At 43.9% G+C, this 17,311-nt stretch overlaps 1 protein-coding gene across 1 annotated transcript in view; it reads left to right on the forward strand.

Moving 5' to 3' along the window:
• The first annotated feature begins 1,260 nt into the window (after positions 1 to 1,260).
• Positions 1,261 to 17,311, forward strand: part of LOC130112364 (uncharacterized) — a 43,277-nt gene continuing 27,226 nt past the window's right edge. The window contains exon 1 of the mRNA XM_056279700.1: positions 1,261 to 1,687. The gene's annotated coding sequence lies outside the window, so the exon portion shown is untranslated. The remainder of the gene's footprint in view (positions 1,688 to 17,311) is intronic.

Here is a 17,311-nt window from a genome sequence, read left to right on the forward strand (position 1 = left end):
GAACTGAACTGAAAAGAAAGGGACACCCGGGTAAGTGTAACACTGCATTTATTAAGGTTAAATTGTTCATGTTACCGACTGTATGTTGATGTTTTGAGTTGAATGGGGAACCTTGAATGGGTTTTCCTGCAAGGTTTGATCTCAAAGGGTCAACTTACCCGAAAAAGGGTTATACAGCACATTTAAAACAACCACAGTTGAACCAAAGTGCTGCACAAGCTTGAAATACAATATAAAATAAGTGACACGATATGAATATAAGAATATATGTAAAGGAGACATAATAAAATATATAATATAAAATGTAGACAATAAAACATAAGGGTAACAGTATATTTGCACAATAAAATCACGGTGTCGAGCTCAACTTGAATTGAATGCCAGCGAGAAGAGGTAGGTCTTTAACGCAGATTTAGGAGTCTCGAGGGTCTGAGCAGATCTTATGAGTACTGGTAAGGTGTGCCAGAGTTCAGGGGCAGCAGCCACTGCACAGGGTCTGTCACCCCCCTAGTCTTAAGCCTGGATCTGGGAACACGTAGGAGCATCTGGTTTTGTCCACCTGAGTGCTCTGACTGGTGTATGATGACGTATCAGCTCAGATAAACAGGGTGGTGCCGGCCCATTTAAAGACTTAAAACCAAGTAATACAACCTTAAACTGGATCCTAAAACAGACAGCAAGCCAACGAAGGGAGGCCAGTACAGGAGTTATGTGATCACGTCATTTCTTTCCTGTCAGAAGGCGAGCAGCTGCGTTTTGTACAAGCTGGAAGCTCCTCCAACACACAATGAGTTGCAATAATAAATGCATGAATGAGGATTAAAATAACCAAAACAAAATAGGTGTAGCTTGATAGAGCGGACTGTTATCCTAGGGAAAAATATAGGCCGTCTCATCTTAACTGGAAAAGAAAAAACAGATAATTGAGCAAACTAATTAAAAACCTGAATCTAAAACAACCTAATTGGAATTAAAACCAGGGATGTCAGTATATCTACATGTGTGACACATAGCTGTGAATAGTTCTCCTGTTTCAAGTGAATTTACACTATTTCGTCATTAAATTGACAGCTTTTTCATTTTGTAGGCCCGGTTTCTGGCCTGCTATGTTGTTGTGCAACCACCCCTCAAGAGCCCAGGTCTGGTCCAGTGTGAGATGGTGACGCACGTGCTGGAGATGCACCCCAGGAAACTGAGTTTGTGTCGAGGGTTTATCTCAACAGTTCCTTTTTACCCTATCTTTGTGTCTGATCTGGGCCGCCTTGGAGATCAACGTACGTTTATTGTAAGAATCGTCTTTTCAAGAGGTGGACGACCCGTGTCAAGCAAAGACGATGGAGAAAAACAGATTTCATCGACGAGAAAAACAAAACCTCAGAAGAAGAACACAAGCCACATGAAAAGAAAAAGAAGAAGAAAAAAAAACCCCCGTAAGCATGACAGGGTTTTCCACTGTTTGGGGTAGTTCACACTTTTTTTTTTCTTTTTTCTTTTTTTTTCTAATCTGAAACCTTTCCACTTCCTACTGGTGACGCAAGCTACAAGCGAGACCAGACGCCTGGCAAAGAGAACGAGCCTTCTTAGTAACTTCTGACTAGTCCTGAAAATGAGCAGAGGACTTGAGCGTCACCTCAGCGACAACTGGCGTGATAAGGAGCCCGGCTGTCCGGAAAGCGGAGGGGCCCAGGTATGTTCACCTTCCTTCTTTATTTATTCTTTCCTCTCTGGAATAACTGAGCAATCCTTTTGTCTGTTGTGGGTTCATTGCAACCGATGAAACAGCTGCGTTACAGCAGCAATGGTGACGATCTGACCGGCTCTAATGATCAACGCTAATGATCAGCTGTAATGATCAGCTGTAATGATCAACGCTAATGATCAGCTGTAATGATCAGCTGTAATGATCAACTGTAATGATCAGCTGTAATGATCAACGCTAATGATCAACTGTAGTGATCAACGCTAATGATCAGCTGTAATGATCAACTGTAATGATCAGCTGTAATGATCAACTGTAATGATCAGCTGTAATGATCAACGCTAATGATCAACTGTAGTGATCAACGCTAATGATCAGCTGTAATGATCAACTGTAATGATCAGCTGTAATGATCAACTGTAATGATCAACGCTAATGATCAACTGTAATGATCAGCTGTAATGATAAACTCTAACGATCAACTGTAATGATCAACTGTAATGATCAACGCTAATGATCAACTGTAATGATCAGCTGTAATGATCAACTGCAATGATCAATGCTAATGATCAGCTGTAATGATCAACTGTAATGATCAACTGTAATGATCAAGTCTAATGATCAGCTGTAATGATCAACTGCAATGATCAACGCTAATGATCAACTGTAATGATCAGCTGTAATGATCAGCTGTAATGATAAACTCTAAAGATCAACTGTAATGATCAGCTGTAATGATCAACTGCAATGATCAACTGCAATAATCAAGTCTAATGATCAGCTGTAATGATCAACTCTAATGATCAGCTGTAATGATCAACTCTAATGATCAGCTGTAATGATCAGCTGTAATGATCAACTGCAATGATCAACGCTAATGATCAACTCGAATGATTAGCTGTAATGATCAATGCTAATGATAAACTCTGATTAGCTGTAATGATCAACTCTAATGATCAGCTGTAATGATCAATGCTAATAATCAGCTGTAATGATCAACTGTAATGATCAGCTCTAATGATCAGCTCTAATGATCAGCTGTAATGATCAACTGCAATGATCAACTCTAATGATCAGCTGTAATGATCATTGCAATGATCAACTCTGATGATCAACTATAATGATTAGCAGTAATGATCAACTGCATTGATCAACTCTGATGATCCATTTAAATCAATTTGATCGTAAAGTTGTAAAAAGTCCAGAGTTTGCGCGCGCGCATTTGTGTGTGTGTGTGTGTGTGTGTGCGCGGGGGGGGGGGGGGTGTCAGTTCATCTGGACACGTTTATTGAGAGAAACGTTTCATCATCATCTAAGTGACCTCTCCAGTCTCAGCTGACTGCAGGTCCCCCACCCTTATAAACAACACAGTGGCATAACGACCCAAACCAACGACCGGTTTCACACAGCATGTGTGTGTGTGTGAGAGAGAGAGAGAGAGAGAGAGAGAGAGAGAGAGAATAGTAATGTTGGCAGACCATAATGACTTTGATGACAGTTGCAGAGTTTCATTCCAAAGTGAAACATCTACTACTTGATATGACTGAGATGTGAGGCACGTCCTGCCTTATATTTATGCTGATGATATTCAATCCTGGGCGTTACGGTGGCACAGTGGTCGGCACGGTCGCCTCACAGCAAGAAGGTCCTGGGTTCGAGCCCTGGGGTAGTCCAACCTTGGGGGTCGTCCCGGGTCGTCCTCTGTGTGGAGTTTGCATGTTCTCCCCGTGTCTGCGTGGGTTTCCTCCGGGGGCTCCGGTTTCCTCCCACAGTCCAAAGACATGTAGGTCAGGTGACTCGGCCGGACTAAATTGTCCCTAGGTATGAATGTGTGAGTGTGTTGGCCCTGTGATGGACTGGCGGCCTTTCCAGGGTGCATCCCCACCTGCTGCCCAATGGCTGCTGGGATGAGCTCCAGCATCCCGGGACCCTGATCAGGATAAGTGGCTTGGATAAGGGATGAATGGGATATACAAACCTAATCAATAGTTTATTCAAATCTGGCCTCTAACCGTATTGATACACCAGATAACGTAAGCAGCTGATGTAATTCTGTGAATGTACTGTATGTGATCTTGTTTGTGAGCTCGTGCAAATAGTAAGCATTCAAAAGTATGACAATTTCACGACCTTCCAGTTTTGAATGGCTTGTGTAAAGGTCATTATACACAACAGCAATATTTAAGCAGCACTTTTGTTGTTGCTCCCATTTTTCACAGGTTGCAGAAAGAAATCCAGGATTTTGTTGTATGTGCAAAATAAGATTGTATCTCAAAAATATTGGCTGCCAACAGAAGTCGCTGATGAAACAGAATTAACACTTCACAGGTGTTCGTTAGGATGAGGGCAACATGCCATAGACGCCACACGTTATGCGAGAAAGTGCCCTTGGCATTGCTCGCTATAGGGATGACCATAGAGCTGTAGCCAGTATAATACGTGTTCATTGCTCCGCTATAAGCTGCCTCCAGTGGCACGTCAGAGCTTTTGGCAGTTTGTCAAACCGCCCACACAACCACTGACCATGTGTGATCTCCCCAGCCCAGGGTGATACACTTGCGTAATCGCACGTGATTAAACAGTTGGTTTGTACAACCAAAGAATTTCAGCATAAACTGACAGGAATTGCCTCAGGGTGGGCGCCTGGGTAGTGCAGCGGTCTATTCCATTGCCTACCAACACGGGGATTCGAAAGTGGCCCACATGTATAATAGCAAATATGGCCCAGATATGCCAAATCAAATGTGGGCCTTTTTTGGCAAAGATGTGGTGCTCTGGGCAACATGTGGTCTGGATGTGACCCTGAAGTGGCCCGTGTGGTAAATGGTGAATATGGCCCAAATATCATGGGACGGGTTCGGGCCACAGCAATTTTGCTTTTGGGGTATTGCTAGGATCTCTACACAATTTTGGCAGCTCAAAATGTCCCAGTTCTTCCATAGCCTGCATCCTCATCAGACGAGTCACCCATTGAGCATCTTTAGTAATGCTCTGGAATGCATGCATGCGATAGCGTACTCCGGTTCCCATCACGATCCAAGAACTTGGCAGAGCTGTTGTAGAGGAGTGGGACACCACTCTGCAGGTTCAAATCGACTCTGATCTGCTCTATGAGAAGGAGGTGTGCTGTGCTGTGCCGTGCCAGGCTAATGGCGGTCACACCAGTTACTAATGTGTGAATTCTGTTCCATGACCATACCTTGTTTTGTGGTAATTTGTTGCCTGCAGAGCCATGTCTGTATCTCAAAAGCTATTAAAACCAATAGATACAGTGCATCCGGAAAGTATTCACACCCCTTCAATTTCCCCACATGTTGTTATGTTACAGCCTTATTCCAAATGGATTAAATTCCTTTTTTTTTCTCATCAATCTACATACAATACCCCATAATGACAAAGCGAAAAAGGTTTTGTAGAAATTTTTGCAAATTCATTAAAAATAAAAAACTGAAATATTGCATGTACATAAGTATTCACACCCTTTACTCAGTACTTGGTTGAGGCACCCTTGGCAGCAATTACAGCCTCAAGTCTTCTTTGGTATGAAGCTACAAGCTTGGCACACCCATATTTGGAATATTCCTCCCATTCTTCTCTGCAGATCCTCTCGAGCTCTGTAAGGTTAGATGGGGAGCATCGCTGCACAGCTATTTTCAGGTCTTTCCAGAGATGTTCAATGGGGTTCAAGTCTGGGCTCTGGCTGGGCCACTCAAGGACATTCACAGACTTGTCCCGAAGCCACTCCTTCATTGTCTTGGCTGTGTGCTTAGGGTCGTTGTCGTGTTAAAAGGTACACCTTCGCTCCAGTCTGAGGTCCTGAGTGCTCTGGAGCAGGTTTTCATCAAGGATCTCTCTGTACTTTGCTCCATTCATCTTTCCCTCGATCCTGACTAGTCTCCCAGTTCCTGCCGCTGAAAAACATCTCCACAGCATGATGCTGCCACCACCATGCTTCACTGTAGGGATGGTATTAGCAAGGTAATGAGAGGTGCCTGGTCTCCTCCAGACGTGACGTTTGGCATTCAGGCCAAAGAGTTCAATCTTGGTTTCATCAGACCAGAGAATCTTGTTTCTCATGGTCTGAGAGTCCTTCAGGTGCTTTCTGGCAAACTCCAAGCGGGCTGTCATGTGCCTTTTACTGAGCAGAGGCTTCCGTCTGGCCACTCTACCATAAAGGCCTGATTGGTGGAGTGCTGCAGAGATGGTTGTCCTTCTGGAAAGTTCTCCCACCTCCACAGAGGAATGCTGGAGCTCTGTCAGAGTGATCATCGGGTTCTTGGTCACCTCCCTGACCAAGGCCCTTCTCCCCCGATTGCTCAGTTTGGCTGGGCGGCCAGCTCTGGGAAGAGTCCTGGTGGATCCAAACTTCTTCCATTTACGAATGATGGAGACCACTGTGCTCTTCGGGACCTCCAAAGCTGTAGACATGTTTTTGTACCCTTCCCCAGATCTGTGCCTCGATACAATCCTGTCTCGGAGGTCCACAGACAATTCCTTTGACTTCATGGCTTGGTTTCTGCTCTGACATGCACTGTCAACAGTGGGACCTTATATAGACAGGTGTGTGCCTTTCCAAATCATGTCCGATCAATTGAATTTACTACAGGTGGACCCCAATCAAGATGTAGAAACATCTCAAGGATGATCAGTGGAAACAGGATGAACCTGAGCTCAATTTTGAGTGTCATAGCAAAGGGTGTGTGAATACTTATGTACATGCAATATTTCAGTTTTTTATTTTTAATAAATTTGCAAAAATTTCTACAAAACCTTTTTCATTTTGTCATTATGGGGTATTGTGTGTAGATTGATGAGGAAAAAAAGGAATTTAATCCATTTTGTAATAAGACTGTAACATAACAAAATGTGGGGAAATTGAAGGGGTGTGAATACTTTTCGGATGCACTGTAGATGTCTAATGCATCTATTTAAGTTGATTTTCATCTATTAAAATCTAATCAATAAAATCTTTGAAGTGTTTAAGTGCTGCGTTTTGTTGAGTATAATACAGGGGGTTATGCTTATTAGCCTTGAGGGGTCCACATCTAGCCATCCACTGAGGGAATATCTTGCATAGATGAGCCAGCGTTTATACATTAGCTGTAAGCCAAGCCTTAATCACAATGCTCGAGGTGATGATCACTTTTATTTAACTTGTATTTTAGCACTGCAAAACCATGAGATCCGTACAAAATGAAACAGGGCTGGCAGTGCTGTGACCGCTCTTTCCCCACGGCTAAATAAAAACCTGGGTATTACAGAAGCGACTTATCTGCTGTTAAATGCAATTCACAAGCTCTTCTTGATAAATCTGCTTCAGAACCACATCAGTTTTGGCTTCCTCTTCTACGAATGCACCACTTCCCTTTCTTGAAACAGGCTAAACCACCAAATCATGATAAAGGTTTGCATGTAAATCATCAGGATTGTACCTTCATGTGGGAATCAAGTGCCTTACGTTTACACGATGTTAGAAAGAGTGGATTTATTGTGTTGGTCCGACTAAAACTGGACTTTTAAAATACATGTGTAACCGGTTATTTTCTTGCCCGGTGCGGGACTCGATATGAGGTGTGCTGCACCACAAGGTGACATCACTAACCGCTCGGCTAAAGGGTCAGACCCGTTAGCTAGCTAGGGGCTAACGGGTCTTATTAATACTTTACACATGTAAACGTGTTAGTCGAACTGAAGTGGTACTAAATCTAGTTTCTGGAAGTGGGACTAACACACCTAGATGACGCGGTTGGGGATGGATTTACTCTGGCAAGTGATCGCTTCAGTCGGCCCCGAACTGGCCTAGGCGTTCTGCGCATGCTCCATAGTCCCCGCGGCGGTCTTTCACCCGGAAGTCGAAGAGGAGCGTCAACAGTACCAACATGGCGAGCGCTGGAGCGAGAACCACGTGTTTCTGGACAGATGAGGAGACAAACTTTAACAGAGCCATAGATATAAGTGGCTCAGGAGAGCCACTCATATCTATGGCTCCGATAACGACGGTACACAAAGAGCCATGGACATCTATAGCTCTGATAACGACCCCTAGAGGATAACTTCGGAGTCTCATCAGCAGCCAGTCAGACTAGCTTGGTCTAGTCAGAAAGGCACGAACTGAGGAAGCCTCTTGGATGAGAGGCCAAACGTCTTCACGGATATATACCAAGTCCAGTTGCACTTGGTTCACCTCCTTTGGAGAACCATGACCTGGATGAAGGAGAACCTTCACAAACATATCTGGAGGTAAGAAGAGAAAAGGGTGAACAACGGCTTTCACTTTTTTTTTTTGCAACACACAACTGAAATATGTCTGACAGTTTCAGTCAGGTTGGAAATAACATCTTAATGTATGACATAAATCAAGGGTTTTGTGTTGTCCTTTTCCACTGAGACACAAAACCGTTGAGAAAACTACAAGGTAACAGCTCAACGAAGGTTGAATCAGTTCATCCCCCAGACAGCATCCGGATGTGGGCCACTTCAGGCAGTGATGCAGCACTGATGGCCTTCTTCTGGCCTTGACACAATGGATGTGAGCCTGAAGTGGCCCACGTGTACAATAGCAAATATGGCCCAAATATGCTAAATCAAATGTGGGCCTTTTTTTGGCAAAGATGCGGCGCTCTGGGCAACATGTAATCTGGATGTGACCCTGAAGTGGCCTGTGTGGTAAATGGCGAATATGGCCCAAATATCACAACACAAATACGGGCCACCATGTGGCACTTGCAGCATTGCTATGGCTTGGTTCTGGCCCAGATCTGGCAAACAGGAGCGGACCGCCCAAGTGCCACCATTCCACGTGGTATGTGGCCCGGATGAAGTGTGGGACGGGTCCGGGCCACAGCAATTTTCCTATCGGGGTCTGGGTGGAACGTTTATTGACGGATACGTTTCATCGCCCAACTTCTTTGATTTTCCCTCCTGGATTATTGAGCATGCATCAAGATACAAAGTAACTGGCCAACAAATAACCACATATGATCGTTTTCCCGCTCTACCCTCCTTCACATTCACACCCTTTAGTTTTCCACGAGTTGTTGCACTGGATGGTGCATGTAGTGGATGTGGGTAAGAGATAGCTATCGGATAGAAAGGGCTTGTTGATAAGCAGTTCAGAGTAGTGGTGACTGATGGTGTGAGAGATTTGAATTGTGCACTTTTTCTTTTTTTAATCTTCCAGGATGTATTTTTTTCTGACATGTTCTACTCGCAAACTGCAAATCTTGTGTGACTATGTATAACTGGGCAGTCCCTTCAACACATCCCCTCTCTTAACCCACCTTGCTCTCTCTCTCTCTCTCTCTCTCTCTCTCTCTCTCTCTCTCTCTCTCTCTCTCTCTCTCTCTCTCTCTCTCTCTCTCTCTCTCTCTCACACTCTCTCTCTTTCACACACACACACACACACCAGCAGCAGCAGCAGCAAATAGCCATCCATCCATCCATTATCGAAACTGCTTATCCTGCTCTCAGGGTCGCGGGGATGCTGGAGCCTATCCCACCAGTCACTGGGCGGCAGGCAGGGAGACACCCTGGACAGGCCGCCAGGCCATCACAGGGCAATAAACTAATCCAGTAAACTAATAATAATAATAATAATAATCTATCAATAAATTGTTTTTTTAAATATTAGGACGGAGGGAATACTGTCCCCTACTGGCCAACCAACACCACTTCCAGCAGCAACTCAGTTTTCCCTTAAAAGAATTGCCTTTCAAACTGTCCTTGTTCAGGGAGTTTGCATGCTCCTCTAGTTTTCTTATAGCTGCCAGGTAGTTTCCCACTGCCGCTACCGCATTGCTTTTACTGAGACCACAAGCATATAAGTAATGATGTTTCAGTTTGTACCAATCCTGACTGCCCCCCCCCCCCAGCACACCATCTGCTCAGTCCACAGAATTACTCTACATCTACCCCTTGCTGTTCCTGTTGATGTTTTCCATCTTTTTCCCCATTACTGTGTTTTTTCTTAAACATGGGTTAATTCTAGTAGTTTCGAAAGTAAACCTGACATAACTTTGACCCAGCAGCAGCTGGTGCTAAATTTTTATTTTTTTGGGGGGGGGGGGCAATTTACCTTGGCGCAGCACACCTGACAGCTGCTTTAACGTCCACACAGTCTCAGAGTTATTAAGGAGGACAGGCAGACCGATAAACAAAAGGTAAAATCAATTTCCTTTTCACAAAGAGCAACTAAAAGACACGAAGGCAGATTTAAACATTTTCGAAAACAGAGCTTTTGCACACCTGAGTGGTCTCACACACACACACACACACACACACACACACACACACACACACACACACACACACACACAACAACAACAACAAAAATGTCCCTTCACTTGCATAAACAACGTCAATAGGTCGTCATCAAGAGAAAACAAGATGTTTGCCTGATGCAGACCTATTGATGTCAAAACTTGATTCACTAAAGTTCCGCCCCCCCCCTTTTTTTCTCTCCAATTGCACCTGGCCAATTACCCGACTCTTCCGAGCTGTCCCGGTTGCTGCCCCACCCTCTCTGCCGGTCCGGGAGGTCTGCAGACTACCACATGTCTCCTCCGATACATGTGGAGTCGCCAGCCGCGTCTTTATACCTGACAGTGAGGAGTTTCACCAGGGCGATGTAGCGCGTGGGAGGATCACGCTATTCCCCCTAGTCCCCCCCCCCCCCCCAACAGGTGCCCTGACTGACCAGAGATGGTGTTAGTGCAGTGACCAGAGCACATACCCACATCCGGCTCCCCGCCAGCAAACAGGAAACTGGTATGACTGCTGCAGTAGAAACCGGAAGTCAGTGGACTGCAGTTATGCAGAGAGCCGGTTGTGTCTGTAGGGACGCCCGACCAAGCCGGAGGTAATATGGGGATTCGAATCGGCGATCCCCGTGTTGGTAGGCAACAGAATAGACTGCTACACTACCCGGAGGCCCGGCAACACTAGTTTTACAAAGTGTGCCCTCCTTGAAGACATTTACACATTTTCAAGTCACCGCTCATTGCAGCCTGCGATAATAACCACACATACTGACGTCACCACATGCACTGGCGTCGATGTACCGTAGGCTTTTATAAATTCAGAATCAGATTCGGACGACTTCATTTATCCCAGAAGGGCAACTCAGTTCCACAATCTACCCAGACCACACACAAACTCACAAGACAAGTGGCAGTCATCAGTATGTCAGAGACAACAGACGGATCAGTACATGGGCAAGAGATGCACACTGTCACCCTCGTGTGGCCATGCAAGCAGACTCGCACAAGGACCAGGCGAAGGATAAAAATTCACACAAGTTAAAAGAATAGAATAGCAAACACAAATAAATAAATAAATAAATAAAGCATCCTAAGATGCATTGCACGTTACGTTCCGCCACTACATTCAGTGAACATACAGGCCCACAAGCCATGTGAAAAACAGACAAGGTATAAACCAACTATTGTGGTGTAAGACAAAATAAAGCATTAATTCTCGGCATTTAACAGCCTGATAGCAGAGGGAACGAAGGACTTAGAATAGCGATTTGTCTTCCAAGGGGGCGCTTTATAGCGCCGGCCTGAGGGCTTTACAATGAATTCATTGGACAGGACGTGGTCAGATTGGCTAATAATTCCTTTTGCTTTCCGGGCCACACGTTTCTTCCAGAGGGAGCACGAGTCTCTCTGCTGGACTCCGACTATCTTGGAGCAGACACTAACCATACCGTTTAGGCTATTCCTGTCCTTCACAGACAACCCATTAAACCAACAAATAAAGGAAAAAGTTAAGACTTTCAAATTCAGTGGCGGCTGGTCAGTACAGGGCCCTATTTGCCACCCGCTTCAAACATCAATAGATGAAAATCAACTTACACATGTTAAATATAATTTAGTTGTATAATGCAAATAGTTATGAAATGAAAGTGTTTTCAGTCTGTGAGCGCCTGTCAGCAGCATTAAATATTGGTTCAAATGGTGTTTGGTTGATTTCTGTCTGAATAGATATACTTCCTGTCTGAATACATATACTTCCTGGGTGAGGGGCGCCGGCCACACCACACCTTATTTAAGCCCTCAAACTTGTGGCGAGCAGGTGACCTGAGGCTGCTGTCTGATTGGTTTCTTCAGATTTCCCAACTGCGCCCCAGACACGCCCACTTTTATTGGGAGTGAATTGGTATTTTTGTAATGTTTTTTGATCTAATGTGGTTGCACAATTCTCGTGGCTGTCAATCATGTTCACACCCACCAAGTCGCCTCATCTTGAGTCAATCATCCACCGCCTATGAACGCTGATAAAATCTATAGGCTACATGGTCCTTCTTAATAACTCTGTGACTGTGTGGACATTAAAGCAGCTGTCAGGTGTGCTGTGCCAAGGTACATTGCACCCCCCGCCCCAAATTTTTTTTTAGCACCAGCCGCCACTGCTTTCAATAAATGACTGGTCGAAAATACATAAGATGGTGTCACAGACATTAAAGCAGTTAAGCTTCCACAGGAAGGGAATTCTTTGTTGTCCGTGCTTGACAATCAAATCTGTGTTCACATTGAACATGAGTTGGGAGTCGAACACACTTCCCATGTACTTATAAGTGTCAACGTCACCATGTATAGTGCTACCTTTGGTTTTATCACCGTTCCTCTTAAGATCAACGATAAGTTCCATAGTTTTTGACACATTAAGGTCAAGGAAGTTATCATCACACCATTCAACAAAGGCAGGTGGGGCACAACCGTGACCTGATTCCGAGCCCAGAAGAAGAGACAATAATGTGGTATCGTCACGAGAATTTCACCAGGTAGCTAGCCTCTTTAGAAGACCTGCAGCAAAATGAAAAGCAGGGGGGAAAGAATGCAACCCTGCAGTGAGCCCCACTAGGACATTGGACATAACGCCATTTAACTAAAACCTGCTGGATTCTGTCTGTTAAAAAGTTTAAAAGTAACATTAAAAGTTGATCAGGTAAATTGAAATAAGAAGCAAAACACTTGATCAAAATGTGAGGTTGCGTCTTGTTAAAAGCCGAAGAGAAGTCAGCAAATAAAAGTCTCACATGAGAATTGAGTTCCTCCAGAACCGGCACCAAAATGTGCTGTCCTAAATCAGCAAGCACATTTTGACACAATGACAGCTGTGCACTTTAAAGGTCATACACGTCTGCACTGTTTGACTGCATTGTGGGTTATGACCGTTAGCTGAGCCCTCACAGGATGTGTGAACCTCCAGTCCCAGCCAAATGTGTGAACCTCCAGTCCCAGCCAAAATGTAGAGATCACATTTGGACAGACAGCAACAGTATGTCCAAAGCTAAGCAACCTTTCAAATAACAAAAAACTTGTCTGATACTTGCGAGATATTTAGATATGAAATCATTCAGAAAACGGATGATGGCATTATTGCAACTACCCCTCAAGAGGAAGAGAGGAGGAGGAGGGTTGAGAAGAAGAACGCAGAGGGTGACTCATTTTCTAAGCAGTGGCTCTCCAGGAACTTGCAACACCTCCTATCTTCTGTTTTAATCGCGGGGAAAGCTCCCGTATTCACAGAAAATCACCTTTGCTCATGTTCTGTTAGTGCCTACCAAACAGACTGACACGGTTGCTTCATGAATATCTGCTGGGTAACTTCTTCATTAAGTAAGACAGCTCAACAAATACTAGGATGGGCTTCTTTTCATGTGTATTTTAAAACATGCTTTGGGCTTGTTCTACTGTTGTGGGTAGTATGAGCTGCCATTGAAAAGAGAGCATCAGCTCGACATGTGTACCCTCAGGTGAGTCAGTTTGTATGATGCATCACTGGCCAACACTGCGGAAAGTCCAGTATTCAGTAGTGTTTAATTTATATGAAATCCTACTAAGTAGTCAGTAACAGTGAAAGGTAGTTTCACTCATTTGCTTCTGCGAGGCTGAGCTATTAAGGGTGACACTGTTTGGAAAACCCACTTTTAAACCAGATGGTGTGGCTTCAAGTGACACTGAGTACCAAGCAGCTTCAGACCCTACACTCCAACTCCTCCTGTGCAATAGGTGGAGCGAGATGGGGCCCATCTCCCTCTTGTTCCACATCTCGCCAACACTTCTGTAACCCTGCTAGACCTGTCACTTTAAAGATCGTGCAGAGTGTCTTAAGTAGGAAGCAGCGGTTTGTCTCTAATCTAGATTCGATAAGGAAACTGGCTGTAAAGTATGACATGAAATATCCACCCCAAATAACACCTTGTGTCTCGGCAGGGCAGCAAGTGTACTAATGAAACGTCCAATAGTGGAACTGTGCAGTTTTTTGTTTTTTTTTAAAAATATTTTTTCTGGACAGATTAACAATTGCAGCCACAAACACAATGCATCATAACACAAGTATCAAACAAACTCAACTCTCCTCTTTTCCTGTTTTTAAACAACATACACCCAAACAAATTCACAAAAAACAAACAAAGTAAACATAAACAAATTAAAAACAAAACAATCAGACAAGACACATAGCCATAGAGTCCATATGAATGTTCATGCAGAGTAACCATCTATTTCAATGTCCACATTCCATTTCTGTGAAGAGTAAGCCCTGACCTCCTTAAACATGTTCTCTCTAGCCGCCACTCTATAGGCGATTCGTTCATATGTTGCCATCTGATACATTGTTTCCATCCATTCATTGTAGGTTGAAGGAGCAGAGGATTTCCAGTGTCTCAGATTGATTCTACAGCCAGTTCTCAGAGCCAGCTGTACCCATAGTTTCATCCGATTAGACATTCTGACATTTTCTGGTAACAGCCCCAAAAGAGACAGTGCTGGGGTTTTAATCAGTGATAACTTCAACATCCCGTTCAGAAAAACAACAATGTTGTCCCACATACATACTGTCTTCTCACAATAATATAGCAGATGTACTAAAGTCCCAGACTCCTTCCCACATCTCCAGCAAGCGTCATTGTCCCTTAGTTTCAGTTTGGCCAGTTTACATGGGGTCCAGTAGCTTCTATTGATCACCTTATAATGAATGAGTTGTGACTGTGCTTCACATGAGCATTTATGCCACGATGCAACAATCTTCTCCCAGACCTCTGTCGACACCCCCCCCCAACATCCTTTTCCCAACACATTTTCAGGCCCTCTAGTTGTGGCGTGTGTGCTTCCCTAATATGCACATAAAATATTGAGGACCCCCCTTTTCCCATCCATGTTGTATGGAATAGATCCTGTATTCTAGTTTGTGGATTCAATTCAGACTTTACCAGGCCCAATATACAATGCCTAATTTGCAAAAATTTCCAAAAGTCTGATTTGTCTAGATTATATTCTGTCTTCACTTCCTCAAAGGATTTCATTCCGTCTTTCCCAAACAGATCTCCAAGGAGGTGTATACCTGACCTAGCTCACCTTTCCCACATGAATGTCTTCTTGCCTATGAGAAGCTTCTTGTTGTACCATATGGAGGCTTTAGGTGTGAGATATGTATTGGATTTCATAATACGATGTGCCACTCTGCAAGATTCCTGAGCAAACGATAACAGTGGGTTCCTGAATGGTATTGCACTTCCCATTTGTGTCAGAGATGCCTCTAGGGAGGAAGGATATACTAGTTCTTCTTCTATCCTTACCCAAGCAGGAGCCTGGTCTGGAGGAACATTCCTTTTAGAAAGTTGGGAGAGTGAGAACGCATAATGATACCAGTCAATCTTTGAGAGTGACAGGCCTCCCTGTTCTTTAGCTGCGTATAACTTAGTACGGTTAAATAAGGGCTTTTTTCCCATCCAGATAAAGTGCTCAATTACTGTGTTGTACTGTTTTAACAACAATCGCGGGAATGATAAGGGTAGCATGTATATAATATATTGTATTTTAGGCGCTATAATCATTTTCACCAGGTTTATTCTATCCAACAGTGATATATTCATCTTAGTCCAATTCTGCAACAGAAATCGAATGTTTTGAATGATAGGAGCTATATTTGATTCCATTATCGTATTCAGACCCGGCGTTAGTTTAATCCCCAGATATGTTATGCCGGACGGCATCCATCTGAACTGCCATTTTTCTCTAATGACCGGTGGGCATAATTTAGATAGTGGCATGGCTTCTGATTTTGTCCAATTGATTGTATATCCCGATATCTCAGAGAAAGAGTCTATTACTAAGTTAATTTCTGATGCAGCCATTTAGGATTACTGGATACCACTAGGATGTCATCAGCATATAAAAAAGTATGTTCTTCCCGACCCGCTTGTATTCCCAATATATTCTAATTCGCGCGTAAGGCCAGTGCTAATGGTTCGAGAAAAAGAGCAAAAATGTGAGGCGAGAGAGGCGAGCCCTGTCTAGTGCCACGGCTTAGCTTAAAAGAGGGTGACATGATGCCATTGGTGAGAACAGTGGCCATCGGAGCTGTATACATTAGCTGAACCCATTGTAGGAACGATGGTCCAAACCCATATCTCTCTAGAATAGAAAACAAAAAGGAAAACTCCACCTTATCAAAGGCCTTCTCTGCATCTAGAGAGACGGCAACCACTGGGTCTTCTCCATTTCTCGTTTTCCACATCAGATGCAAGAGTCTGTGTAAATTATCAGCTGAGCTCCTCCCTTTTACAAATCCAACTTGGTCTGGATGTATTAGAAGTGGAATAACATCTTCTAGTCTGGTTGCTAGAATCTTGGCCAACACTTTTTCATCCACATTGATTAGCGAGATTGGGCGAAAATTACCACAGTACTGCGGGTCCTTCCCTTTCTTATGAAGTAAAGTGATTACTGCTGATCTCATGCTTTCCGGGAGTTTACCTTTCTGTAAAGAATCTTGATAGACAGTTTGCAGTCTCGGGGCTAACTTGTCGATAAACTTCCTATAAAAGTCAGAAGTAAACCCATCATTTCCCGGCGCTTTCCCCAAGCTAAGATTAAGTACTGCTTGCTGAATTTCTTCAATAGTGACGTCTCCTTCTAAGGTGTCTCTCTGAGCCTCTGATAAGGTTGGCATGTTAATTGCTGAGAGGAAGCCCTTCAGCTTAGACTCATCCATCGTCCCTTGTGATGTGTGAAGTTCTTGGTAAAATGTCTTAAACACCCCATTAATCCCCTTTTTATTCGTGATCAATTCATTACTTTTATTATATATTCAATTCAATTCAATTTTATTGTCATTAAAAACAATGTGCAGGCACATGTTAAAAATGAAATGAGGGCTGTGGCTTCACCAATCAGTGCAAGACAGACACAGACAAACACAGCAAACACAATATAAGATATACACACATGAAGACCAAAGCTAAAAATAAGTTAAAAGTGAGCTGGAGTACAAAATATTTAAAAATATCTACAGACATTCAGTGGGTAGCCAGGTTCAGGTGGGCAACAGCGTGTGGAAAGAAGCTGTTTTTGAGCCTGGTAGTGCGGGCTCTGAGGCTCCTGTAGTGCCTCCCAGAGCGCAGGGGGGAGAACAGTCCATGGTTGGGGTGGGTGGGATCTCTGCTGATGCTCAGACCCCTTCGAAGGCAGCGTTTGTGATAAATGTCTTTTATGGTTGGGAGCTGGGTACCGGTGATATGCTGGGCCGCCTTGACGATCCGCTGCAGAGCTTTCTGGTCTACTGAGGTACAGCTGCCGTACCACACTGAGATGCAGATGGTCAGGA

Source organism: Lampris incognitus, chromosome 5, assembly GCF_029633865.1.
Source record: "Lampris incognitus isolate fLamInc1 chromosome 5, fLamInc1.hap2, whole genome shotgun sequence".
In the NCBI taxonomy this organism is placed as follows: domain Eukaryota; kingdom Metazoa; phylum Chordata; class Actinopteri; order Lampriformes; family Lampridae; genus Lampris; species Lampris incognitus.